The sequence below is a fragment of the Urocitellus parryii genome, chromosome 2 (assembly GCF_045843805.1).
Source record: "Urocitellus parryii isolate mUroPar1 chromosome 2, mUroPar1.hap1, whole genome shotgun sequence".
In the NCBI taxonomy this organism is placed as follows: domain Eukaryota; kingdom Metazoa; phylum Chordata; class Mammalia; order Rodentia; family Sciuridae; genus Urocitellus; species Urocitellus parryii.
The window spans coordinates 77,227,886-77,241,653 of NC_135532.1; the positions used below are offsets into that span (position 1 = coordinate 77,227,886).

Below are 13,768 nucleotides of genomic sequence, written 5' to 3' on the forward strand. Positions count from 1 at the left end.
TTTCTTATTTATCATATTCTCTGATGTTTAACTGAATTAACAATTTTTTATCCTTTCTTAATTATCATGTTTTCCTCTCCTAGTGAGATTTTCTTTTTTCCTATGTTGTCACAACTGTATTTGTCTTACTTCCTCTTTTGTGTGAATAATACCTTTAAGTATCTTCTCTAATGCTTGTTTAATGCTTATGAATTCCTTTAGTTTTTGCTTTGGGGGAAAGGTTTTTATTTCTGCTTTGAGTCTGAATCATAAAGCTGCTAGATTTAATCATTCGGGGTTGGCAGGATTTGTTTTTGAAGACTTTCAATGTATTGCTGCATCTTCTTAAGGCCTTTAGAGATTCTACAGAGAAATCTGCTGCTGTTCTAATGGTTTTGGCTTTCGAAGTGACCTGACTCTTCTCACTTTGAGCTTTCAATGTTTTTTCTTTGTGTTCTACTTTCAGAATTTTTAGGTAATGTGAGGTGGAGAGTTCCATTTGGTATTTGTATGTATTTGGGGTTCTAAGTGGCTTCTGCACTTGATGGCCACACCTTTTTCAAGATCTGAGTAATATTCTGCATTAATTAACTGAATAAGTTTGCTATGGCATTATCCTGTACCTCCACTTCTTGGTCTGCAGCTATGAATCTTGAGTTTTGTATTTTAATGGATTTCTAATCAGTATGACATAATGCAAACTCCTTCATCATACCAAGTATTAATTATAATTGTAGTCTTCTGTTAAAAGGTTTTAAATATTTAATACTGCATTATAACAAGTATATTCATAAACATTTAAAGAAGTTTTAAAAATATTTCCTCTTATTTTGAAGGGGGTGCTAAGTAGCATTGGGTACATTACATAGCATAATGTCATACATTCCTATTCAGAGTTGGTAGCCATATGAATATATGAATCTGGCATAAACTGGAGAGCATGTGTGAGGCTATATTTTGAATAAGTCAGTTTTCAAATTTTTTACTTTTCAATTTTTAACTGGCATGCATTTTGAAACTGGAAAGTGGGGTGTCTTCTTGGACACATAGTAGAAAATCTTTATGCAATTCATATTATTTTTTCCAGAGTATCTCTGAGAATCTTCCCTAGAAGTGTGATGGTTATGGATGTGGTCATGAATATCAAAGAGCAAAGCACAGAGTAAACAGAGAAGCCAAAGGTAAAAACCCTAGAGTGTAAAAAATTCACTGTAGAGTATGATTGTTAAAAATATGAGCACAAGTGTATTATAATAGTTGAAGAGAATTGCTAAAATGCATTAATGAAAAAGAGTGACCAATAAGTGGTGTATCTAATCAAGTTTCAGCAACAGCCTAAATTGGCGTGCTGCTAGGGGAGCTAAATTATAGTTCCATATCAAGATACGTTTAGATGAGAGGAAAGGCAAAGGCAAGAAGGAGATGAATGATGAATAAGAAAGGAAGAAAATCCAGGGAATAAACAAAGCAAAGAGAAGCAGGCATAGACTTTAGAGGGAAGGGAAATCACGCCATATAAAGGAAAGAGAAAGGGCAAGGTATTTGAAATAGAAATGTAGAAAGAAGGTGTGAGTTTCCAGGACCAAAATTTGTCTCAAAAGTGAAGATTTCCCGGTCATTCTGTGTTCCTCAATGTTAGAAAGACATTAAAAATTAAAATACACCTAAGCGCAGACCTATGTTATATTTACCTGAAGTAAATTTAGACCAATATAGCCAGCCATGTATATACAAAATTTTATGCCATCTCTAATGTTCCTACTTCCCAGGACAGTAAATATCAGGCAGAAACAGAATGTGAAAAAAGAAAAAATAGTGGTTACTCTTGACATTGCTTGATGAAATGTCCATTTGAAAATTCATGACTGTTTACACAGCTTCAAGTTAAGGGGCATAACTAGGAGTAGCCTGTAGTTAGATTCCAAGCTGGTAAGTTAAAGTATAGGAATTGAAGTGAAGTAAGTATAGACAAGAACTCTCAAACTTTAATGAATCATCTTTTGGGGACCATATTCACAGTGCACAATCTGATGCAACAGGTTTTTGATGCTTCCAATATTCCTGGGCCTCATGACACAATCTGAATGACATGGGAATGATTTCCCCTTAGGAAAATCTCAAAGGTTTTAGTAATACTTGACTGCACTTTGTGAGAGAAATTCCATGGTATAATGGTATTTCTGGTTTGGGGAATTTGTAAAGGTCTCAGGACCCATCTCTTTGCCTGCTACATAGCATGAGTCTCTACGATTTTGTCTCACTCCAGTCAGAATGGCAGCTATTAAGAATACAAACAACAATAAGTGTTGGTGAGGATGTGGGGAAAAATTCACACTCATACATTGCTGGTGGGATTGCAAATTGGTGCAGCCAATTTGGAAAGCAATATTGAGATTCCTTGGCAAGCTGGGCATGGAACCACCATTTGACACAGCTATCCCACTCCCCAGTCTATACTCAAAGGACTTAAAAACAGCATAGTACTGGGACACAGCCACATCAATGCTCATAGCAGCACAATCCACAATAGCTAAATTGTGAACACAACCTAGATGTCCTTCAGTAGATGAATGGATAAAGAAAATGTGGTATATATACACAATGGAATATTATTCAGCCTTCAACAAGAATGAAATTATAGCATTTGCTAGTAAATAGATGAAGCTGGACAATATGATAGTAAGTGAAATAAGCCAATTCCAAGGAACAAAATGCTGAATGTTTTCTGATATGTGGATGCTAACCCACAGTAAGGGAGTAGGGTAGGGAAGCATAGAGGAACTTTGGATTAGACAGAGGGGAGTGAGGTGAGGTAGGAAGGATAGTAGAATGATTCAGACATTATTACCATATGTGCATATATGACTGCATGACTGGTATAATTCTACATAATGTACAACCAGAAGAATGAGAAGTTATACTTATGTATAATGTTCAATATGCATTCTAGTGTCATGTATAACTACTTGGAACAAATAAAAAAATTAAAAATAAATTTTAAAAATTTGTTATGTAAGAATCACAGCAAATAATCTATTCCTAAAATAATCTAAATTATTTATTAATCTAAGTAATCTAAAATAATCTCTAAAATACATTTGTGATCTACTTCACAGTGTTACTGTGGCTCACAGTAAAGTCTCAATAAATACAAACTCTTGGAATTATGCTTTTTTGTTGTTGCTTTTTGTTGTTGTGCTGGTGGTGGTTTGTGGTACTAATGATTGAACACAAGAATGCTCTACAAGTAATCCACATTCCCATCTCCATTTTCCTTTTTACATTTTTTTTTTCTGGAACATGGACTTCTACTGACTCTGCCTCTTGAGTATAATTCATCTTTTTGAAGAATATACTCTCTGTTTTTGAAGATGTTGTAGAAAGAACATATATGATAATGAGAATATCCTCAAAATTTATTTTCCCATGCAGACCCTATTTAGTTTCAACATAAAATATTCACTATTCTCAACCAAATTTTATTCTCAAATGTCATATTCTATTCACTATTCCAAAAGGTCTAGGATGAGCAAGTAAGAAATAAGTTATAAAATGACAGTAAGAGATCCATGTTCCAGCATATGCTGGAGAGTAACCTGTGTATGCCAATGTAATCTGTCGGATTAGGAGAATGAGTTTAATATGAGTGAGCAATACAATATGACTATACTACAAAGCACTTCTCAATTTAGGCTGCATTATTACAAAATGGCCTCCCCAGTACAATATAGATTGGGCCTATTCTATAAGCAGCCAATCGGGCTATTCTTCAACTATCATTTGTTATCATTCATTTTCTATAGGAGTATGTTAAGGCAGAATATATCCAAAGAGATGTGAGTAGGATGGTGAAAGTGCTTGAACTTAAGCCACTAAGTTATGAGAGAAGAACTGGAAATAATTAGCCCAGAGAAAACAGTGCTTGATTTGGACATGGCTAAATATTTCTAGCTCCTTGAAACTCAACCATAGCTACTTTAATTAGATATATTATTCCTGATGTTTCATAATGTATTTTTCTCTTAACCCATTCAATGAGTTCATACTATTGGTTATATGTATTTTTACAATTATTTATACTTGACTTTCATATTTTATTTGTGTCACTCTAGTGCCTACCTTATTAAAGATTGCTATATTTTTAATTCAGATTCAAAGAATGCATGAACTTTCAGAGAGTTTGGAGTTCTTGAACTTATTTGCCTAAATTATGATGTGTGTATTAGCAATTACATAGTTTATACCATATAATACACATTTTCCTTATTAGCTCTGGGACAAATAAACCATATTCCTGTGGCTGACTAATTCTTGTATTTTATTTATTTTTAATTTCTTTTTATTCTGGAAGTTTTGAAGTGTGTGTGTGTGTGTGTATGTGTGTGTGTGTAGGTTAGAAAAAATATTTATGTAATTTTACTTTCATTTAATTGCTTTCTTTTGCATCTGTTTATAATTTAGCTTTGTTTTGACTTGTGTGGGATATAATTATATATAGGTTTGAACTGTTTTGATGTTATATTTGCTTGTTTGTTTGTATATTGTTTTTTTGTCCTTAATCCCACTTCTTTAGTTTCTCTCCACCCCAATACTAAATTTTCATGCTTCCTCTCTTCTTTGGTATTTTGACGACTTTTAGTTAATTTTTTTTTTTGTAATTCCTTCTTTATAGTCAACATCAGCTACCTATCTCCTGACTCTCTTTTGTTTGCTTAACGTATTTCAAACTTTTCTTTCCTTCCTACCCTATTTTCTCTTTATTTAGAAAATTTTAATTCCACTGCCTAATAGAATTAGATAGTTAATGTAATTCTTACCCCATTCATGTTGTTGTGATTATTGATAGAATACACAACATAGTAGACATAGCTGCTTAATTCTTGATTGAGTTCATGATTTTTTATTTTTGGTATTGATGGTACTGATGCTCATCTCAACATTCTTATATAGGTGGCAATTATTGCTATAGATGTCAAAGTGGACAGCAGAAACTGTACATCTGTTACTAACAGTAGTGCTATTCCTGGCTGCCACTTCCTGTAAGAGGGGCTGGAAAGTGATTGGGACATTTCAAGTTCACAGAGTTGAGATCTTGCTGTGGAATAATACTCACAACTCAGCCAAGTAAGTAACAGCAAATCTCACTCCACACATGATAATCTAGCCCCACCTGAGCCTTCACATTACTTCAAGGGCAGAGAATTGGGGAAACAAAACCAAAACCCCCAAACAAACAAACAAACAAAAACAAGTTCCAAGGAGGAGCAATCACAGATGGCACCGCAGGTTGCACTCTGGGATATCTGCTCATAAAGCAAAAAAGATAACTATCCACAAGACGACTTAAAAGAGGAAGGAGAATCCATCTCAACTGATGCACAAGTCCAACCAAGACCTCTGAAAACATGAGGAAATAGGCCAAGAAATCTCCTCCAAAATTCAGAATGTGCCAACAAAGGATCCCAAACATATGGAAGTAGATGAAATATCAGACAAAGATTATAAAAAATGATTATTAAAATGTTAAACTACAAGAACATCTAAGCAATGAATAAAGAAAGCTAATATTGGAGATAAAAATCACTTCAATAAAGAAACAAAAATATTGAAAAGAAACCAGTCATAACTCCTGGAAATGAAAGATACAAATCATACTTCACAGTAGCTCAACTGTGGAACCAAACTAGATGCCCTTCAATAGATGGATTAAAAAATGTGGCATATATATACAATGGAATATTACTCAGCAATAAAGGAGAATAAAATCATGGCATTTGAAGGTAATAGGATGGAGTTAGAGAAGATAATGCTTAGTGAAGTTAGCCAATCCTGAAAAACCAAATGCCAAATGTTTTCTTTGATATAAGGAGGCTGATTCACAGTGGGATAGGGAGAGGGAGCATGGGAGGAATAGAGGAACTCTAGATTGGCCAGAGGGGTGGGAGGGTAAGGGAGGGGGCATAGGGTTAGAAATGGTGGTGGAATGTTATGATGATTATTATACAAAGTACGTGTATGAAGACATGAATTGGTGTGCAAAACTTTGTATAAAACCAGATATGTGGAAAAGTGTGCTCTAAATGTCTAATAAGAATTGTAATGTATTCCAGTGTCTCATATATATATATATATATATATATATATATATATATATATATATAAAATTCCACTGGAAGCTATCACTAACAGATTAGATTGCATAGAAAACAGAACTTGAGTCCTTGAGGACAGAACTTCAAGTTCAGACCTCCAAGACAGGGTAAAGGCTCTCACATGGGGGTGTTCTGGTGGCCAGCATGGAGGTGGCAAGAGCAGCCCACAGAGCTGGGGGAGTCACTAACTCTGAGGGAGAATTCACCCAACCAGAGGGCTGAAAGTCCAGGGAGGGAGCAGAGGCCCCGCAGGGGTGACTGAGCCCCTGGCGGCAAGTTCCTGGTCAAAGCCCAAGCCAGGCCTCTGTTTAAGGCAGAGCACCAAGGGTGGCAGGAACCCTGTGCTGCCCGGAATTCTGAATGCTTTGGTCATAATTGACCTTAGCAACACTTCAGGACATTCAGCTGGAAGGTGGATGGCCATAGAGTGGTGTTTGGAGCAGAGCTGAGGGCTCTCTGAAGCTCTAGCAATGTCTTCGTGGTTTAGAGGCCTAGGCTTCGGCTTGGGCCAGTCCTTGGGTCAGGAGGGAGGCAGCTTGGCTTCCCCCACTGGCCAAGTCTCCAGCTGCACCATAGATATGCCTGTGGAGGTCTCCAAAGCTGTGGAAGCCGGTTCTCTTCCTTGTCGGAGAAAGAAAATTGAAGCCACAGAATCAAGTTTGAGATCCCAGAATACAAGACTTGAAAAGTATTGTACTGATCTGGAAAAAAATGATGAAGTATCACAGTTTCAAATAAACCTTCAATCTACAAGTTACCAAAATCAGCTGCAACAGAAACAGGTAGAAATCAGCCATCTTCAAGCAAGCCAGATGGCAGTACAGAAGCAATTGTTGAGCAGGCAGTCAGCTGCTCAGTCAATACCTTCAGGAGTGGGTGGTGTACCAGCAACCAAAGCACCTTGTTCATTTGGTTGTGGACTAAGTGAAATCTACAAACTACAACATACTATTAAGGTCCTGGAGCAAAACCGAAGTCAGGACATGGATCATCACCAACATGAAATGTCTGTTTTGCAGAATGCACATCAACAGAAATTGGCGGAGTTAAATCACCAGCATCAACAGGAGTCAAATGACTATGAAGGACGGTTTGCAGAACTTGAAAAGCTGTTACACCAAGGTGACTCAAGAGTTACAGTAACTGATGAGTCTCATGTCTGGGAGATGCAAAACATGATTCAGGTTCTACAAAGTGAAAAACTAGAGTCCATAAAAAGAATCAAAGAACTTGAGGATACAATAAAAGACATAAAGAAAAAATTATCTTCTGCAGAACACGACAGAGATGTCCTGAAGGGAGAAAAAGAGCTTCTCAGTGTGGAAAAGCAACAAATAATTGAAGAATGTGAAAACTTAAAACTGGAATATAGTAAATTGCAGCCTTCTGTGATGGAGGACAGTGATCCTGTGGCAGAAAAGGGAACAATTCCTCCACAGAGTTCATCAGTGCGAGAATTGTTCAGTCTACAACAAGCCCTGTCTGATACTCATAATGAAAGAATGAAACTGAGTAGTTTAAGGCAGGATACCAGTCTTGCTGAAGACAATCTGAAACTTCAAATGCATGTCCAAGTTTTAGAAAAAGAGAAGTCATTATTGAGTCAAGAAAAGGAAGAACTTCAGATGTCACTTTGCAAACTTAGCTTGGAATGTGAAGTCCTTAAAAGTAAGGCTTCAAATGACATGAATTTAAACGTACAAATACATGAGTTAACACTGAACTTGGAGGCTAAGGAGCAAGAACTGAATGAGAGTATTAATGAAAAGGAAATGCTGATAGCTCAGTTAGAAGAACTGAAAAATGAGCACCAGGAAGATACAAAGCACATGAATTTGATAATAGATAAGCTATCAAAACAGCAAAATGAAGGAGATGGTCTAATCAAGAAGTTGAAACAAAATCTAGAGGATGAAAAAGAGAGAGTTCATCAACTTGAGGAGGATAATATGGACATAACTAAAGAGTTGCATGTGCAGAAAGAAAAGTTAACTGAGAGTGCACTGAGCCTCCGTGATTTGCATTTAACCAAGCAGAAGCTTGAAGATAAAGTCAAAGATTTAGAAGGTCAGCTAAGTCAGTCACAGAAAAGTAGTTTAAACATCCAGCAGGAAAACCTGGAACTTAAGGAACACATTAGCCAAAAGGAAGAGGAATTATGTAGAGTTCGGAACAAGTTAAGACATGCTGTTAACGAAGACTCTAACAGAAATTTTAAGGATGACTTGCTTAAAGAAAGGGAAGTCGAAATTACAAACTTGAAGCAAAATCTTGCAGAAGTAGAACAGCTCAATGAAAATTTTAAAAAAGTTGCTTTTGATTTCAAAACGGAAAATGACAAGTTGATTTCAGCATGTGAAGATGTAAGGCATCAGTTGGAAGAATCTATTGCTGGTAATAACCAAATTTCTCTAGAAAAAGATATTATTATTGAGACGCTGAAAAGAGAGAAAGTACAGATACAAGTAGAACTGGGTCAGGCCAAAAAGAGACTGTTGGAAGAAGCAAACAGTTACAGGCAGACAATTCAGGAACTCTCAAATGTATGTAATTGGAATACCTCTGCCTTACAGCTGGAACAGGAGCGTGTAGTGCAACTCAGTCAAGAGAAAGACTTTGAAATAGCAGGACTCAAAAAGAATATTGAGCAAATGGCTACTGATCAAAAAGTAACTAAGGAAATGTTGGCATCTCGTTTAGAAGAACAGAAGCAATTGATGCAACTTATAAATGAGAAAGAAGTTTTTATTGACCAACTCAAACAAGAAAATTCAGCACTGCAAAAGGATTTAGATAAGTGTTCTCAGGCCTTAAAACAAAATGAAACTTTAAGGCAGACCATAGAGGCAAAAGACAGAAGTTTCAGCTCCATGAAAGAAGAAAACACTCATCTGCAAGAAGAATTGGAAAGAATTAGGGAACAGCAGAATCGAGTTGTAGCTGTGGCTGAGCCTAAAACCCTTGATAATATCACAGAACTAGAATCTGAGGTATCTCAACTCAATATCATCAAGAATCATCTGGAAGAGGAAGTTACACATCATCAAAAGGTCATTGAAGATCAAAACCAGAGTCACATGCAACTACTTCATTCACTACAGGAGCAGAAGGAGGAAATGGATAAATTTAAATACCAGTATGAGCAGATGAAGGCTGCACATACTCAACTGTTTTTTCAAAAAGACAAGGAAATTAAGAATTTGCAGAAAATCATTGAGCAAATAAAAGCCCAGGGGCATGAAGAGAGACAGGATATTCAAACAGAGAATGCTGATAGTTTTCAAGAAACAAAAGTGAAAAGCCTTAATACAGAAAATAGGAGTGAAAACCTTGCCATATGTAAAGCCAAAATGGAAAATTTTGTGAAAAGAGTCAAAGAACGAATACTTGAGATTAAACTTCAGAATTCAAAGAATATGTCTTTAACCAAACAGATAGATCAGCTGTCTACAGATGAGGTTGAGAAACTCACTCAAATTATCCAGCAGAAAGACATGGAGAGAGGAGCTCTTCCTGATAGAATGTCTCTAGTTTCATACACCTAGGATGTCCTTGACCTCCAGCAGCAACTCCAGACCTGCATTATGGAAAAGAGAACAAGGATTTGCATTTTGAATGGGAAGATCCAAAAGTGACCCCAACATACCTTTGAGACCAGCTGAGCAAACTGGGCTTAAAAGTTCTTTTTCAGGACTTTTGGTTCAATTTCTGGAAACAGAATCTCATCCAGCTGTTCTACAAAGAAAAATTTCTGATCATATCTTGAAACTTTTAGACTCACCAGAAAGGAGAAAGCCATGTGTAAAAGTACCAGGAAGTTTTAAATATGCAACAGAATTCAGCCATTCTTGGCTCCCCATTTGGAAGCTGTGACTCTTATTAACCCAGCTGGACTTGGTTGGACCTGGTGGACCTGGGCATCTTCATTTGACCTGTACACTATTGCCAATACCCCTTTTCAACAGCCCTAGAGTTGTATTAAAGACCTTTGAAGGCGATAGATAATTATCAAGCCAGAGATAATTTAGTACTTTACAGAATCCATAAACTCAAGGTACTTTTTCCTTTTGGAAAAAAGTCATATATTGATAGAAAAAAGATAAAGAAAAAACTCTGATATATAGAGCTACCTTTTTTTTTTGTTTTTGTTTTTATTTTTGTTTTTGTTTTCTTGATGTAGCACTTACAATTGTTCTTTGTTTCTGTAGCATTTTTGGTTTATTAAAATTTGTTCTGATGTTATGAGGTAATCATTTGCAGTAATCAATTCTTAAATAATTTGATTGTGAATCAGAGCAGTATCAGTGAACTTATATAGCTCAATCTCTTTTTTATAATATTTGTTGAATTTAATTGTATTAAAATAAAAATGATACATTTAAATATCAGAAAAGAAGAAAAATCCAACCCATATGATAAAGATATATCTCCAAAGTTTGAGTATATGAAAACAAAATATGATGTTTTGAATTCTTTATCAAAGAAAACATTGTACAACTACTAAAAGAAAATTACAGTTGGAGGGCCCAAACATCAAATTTAGTGGATTAATTTTAAGATTATTTCAATCAAAATATTTTGAACCTATCAATTTAACTATTTTCAATTGTCTAAAAAGTAACTTCAGGTTAAATTCAATTTTCTAGGTGTTAAATATGTTCATAATGAAAATAGTTTTTACACGTTAAGTTTGAGTCAAACCAAAAGACTTACTACATACATCAATCATTTCCAATGAAAAGTTAATTTGTAAAAATGTATCATTAAAATCTGGACTGTTTATCTAAACACTTCTCTGGGTTGACAAAAAGTATTTAAAATTAATCTTTTTCATTTTTGTAAATTAAGATAAAAGATGAATCAAGAGTTTCCAGCTTGAGTTGGGCGAAGTTGGAGAGGAGAGAAAGCAGATTATGTGGAATTGCTTCTCTGAAACCTGTAGTTTTAGAGCCATTAAAGAACATTTTTGTTAAAATTATTAATAAAATTTAATATGAGATCAATTTTTAAATATAAATTATAATTAAATTATTTTTTATTACATTTAATTTACATTCATTTTATTAATTAACTTTGTTTTATTACATTTAATTTAAATTTATTTTTTGATGTAGCACTTAAAATTTAATTAGCATTGTTTTTCATTTAATAAAGTTAATTTATATTAAATTGTAACATAATTTATATTTAAAAATTTATTAAATTTTATTTAAATTAATTTAATAAATGTAAATAAATTTAATTTTAAAAAGTGTAACATAAATCCGATTATTTAATATTCATTACATCCTTTAATATAAATTTTCATACAATTAATTTCAATGAAAGTGTTCTTAGTGGTTTTGGTAGCCGCAGGGATCAGAAATGTATTTGCTGTATGGTCTGCTTTTTTCTCTTCTGCGATTTCACCTAGTATGGGTTGGAAACTTTTGATTTGTCTTTTTTTCTTAATTTACCAGAATCAAAAAGAGAAGACAAAATACATGGTAGCTATAAATATTTAAAAGATTTTATTTCTTTTTTCTTTTTAAAATTTTCTCAGTTTCAATTTTTTCTTTCTTTACACATGATAATCAAAATACCTAACATAGAAAAGAAGGAAAGAGCACTAAAAGCTGCCAGAGAAAAAACCATCAGGTCTCATTTAGGAGGAAGCCACTAAGGCTCACTTCTGGCTTCTGAACTCAGATCCTAAAGAAGAGCAAGGCCCAGAATGAGATAATCAAAGAAAGCTCTTAAAGAAAAAATTTATCAGTTAAGATTTTTAAATCCAGCAAAGCTCTTTCAAAGTTGATGCAGAAAGAAAAGCTTTACCTGACAGGGATAAGCTAAAAGAATTTATGATCACCAAAGTAGCACTACAAAGATACTCAAAAAGAAACTGCACTAAGATGTACCCAAAAGTAACTCCCAAAGCTCCTAAATAGATGATGACCATGAGAAGAGCAACCAAGTAAATGAATATTAAGACAGAATTAAATGTAGAAAACAAACCAAAATATTATAAAACTACAAACACATATCTATAATAACCCTGAATGCATCTGCTCTCAACTCCCCAGTTAAAAGCCACAGATTAATGGATTGGATAAAAAAAAAAAAAGAAAGATCCAACTAAAGGTAAAAGGTTATAACTTTCCAATGTCATTTTCTAATTATAGTGAGCAAATTAGAAAGTGAATTCTTTGTATATTACTGGTAGAATCTCTATGAAGGCTTTCAGCAGTACTTCTTTCACTATTTTTGAAATGTTATGAGATAATCATATGCAGTAATCAATTCTTAAATACTTTGATTGTGAATCAGAGCACTATCAGTGAACCATACAGCTCAACCTCTTTTTTATAATATTTGTTAAATTTGAAACAAAATGTGGGACTACAGCTTAAATGTTCTTGTGTATAGCCATAACAGTGACTGGTCCAGAGTTAGCACACAATCAATTCTTGGAGAAGCATAGAATGACATACCTGGAAAAGATGACTAATTTATATTAAGCACCATTGATCCATTCCCTCTTTTAAAGAAAATATTCTGGGACTATGAATAAGTGCAGTTCAATGCAACTTAGGTAACAAAGGTTGGCCTTTCTTTAGCCTCTAGTCCAGAAGTTTTGACTTTGGAAGATCTCAGTAGAATATTAAGACCTATTTTCAGTTTTAGAAATCATTAGATTATTTAATTGGCATTCAATAAATTTCATTTTTTAGTGCACAGACTGAATTACCTCCACATCCTTTGTGGTAGTGTAAGAAGCATGGTCCTCTCTTTGAAAGCATGCTTCATTTCTTAGTTTTGGTCAGTAACTCGGAAACAGTCTGTTTCAGCAAGTCAGTGTTTCAGAATTGTTTTATATAATGGTTACATGTACCTGTATCTTTTGGAATCCTTCTTGACCCAGAAAGGCATTGCCTTTCTGACCTTTTCCTGCCATATCTCCTAGTGGTATATATCTGTAGAGCCAACTTTGATCAAGATCATATAGGGTTTTGTCTATGTGGTAACCCTTGGAAATGCCTCTATTATTTTTATCACTTACCCCTGTTAGAAAATATTTCCTGTTAGAGAAATCTCAGAGATGGAAGTTCGTGTTGAATCTTTATGGTTTTCATAAGTACCCACTAAGACTGCAAGATCCCCTGGGCAGTGTAATACCCAGTGGTGTGCAGATAAACCAGCTCCTCACAGGCCTGTAGGGAGTGTTAACAATGCCAATTTCCTGGGTATAAACATGTCTTCCAAGGCTGATTACTAGCTACCAAAAGTTGAAAGTTTGCTTGTAAAATCCCTGAATATTGAGCAATTATCTCTCACAAGCTGGTACAGTTTGGCTCCAACATGCCACTGACTTAATTCTTTATCAACCAACTGCCTGAGAAGAATAATGACAGTTAGCTAAGAGCAATGATTTTGAGAAACAAGACAATGGAATGTGAATAGCAAGAGAGAGGTGAAAGAAAAGAAAAGGGAAGGGAGGACTGAGAACACAGACTAGATGATGTCATGCTGTCTCTGGGAAATGTAGTTACCTAGAGTTGTACCAGTTGCAGGTGTGCAGGGCTCTTCTTGAACTGGGAGCTTGGTTTGATCAAAGAATTGGAGAGAAGTCTGTCTTCAATGAGATGATGCCCCTGGGT

General features: G+C 34.9%; 1 pseudogene; it reads left to right on the top strand.

Annotated features, from left to right (window-relative positions):
- Positions 1 to 6,601: 6,601 nt before the first annotated feature.
- LOC144253367 (thyroid receptor-interacting protein 11 pseudogene) lies at positions 6,602 to 9,766 on the top strand (annotated as a pseudogene).
- The last annotated feature ends 4,002 nt before the right edge of the window (positions 9,767 to 13,768 follow it).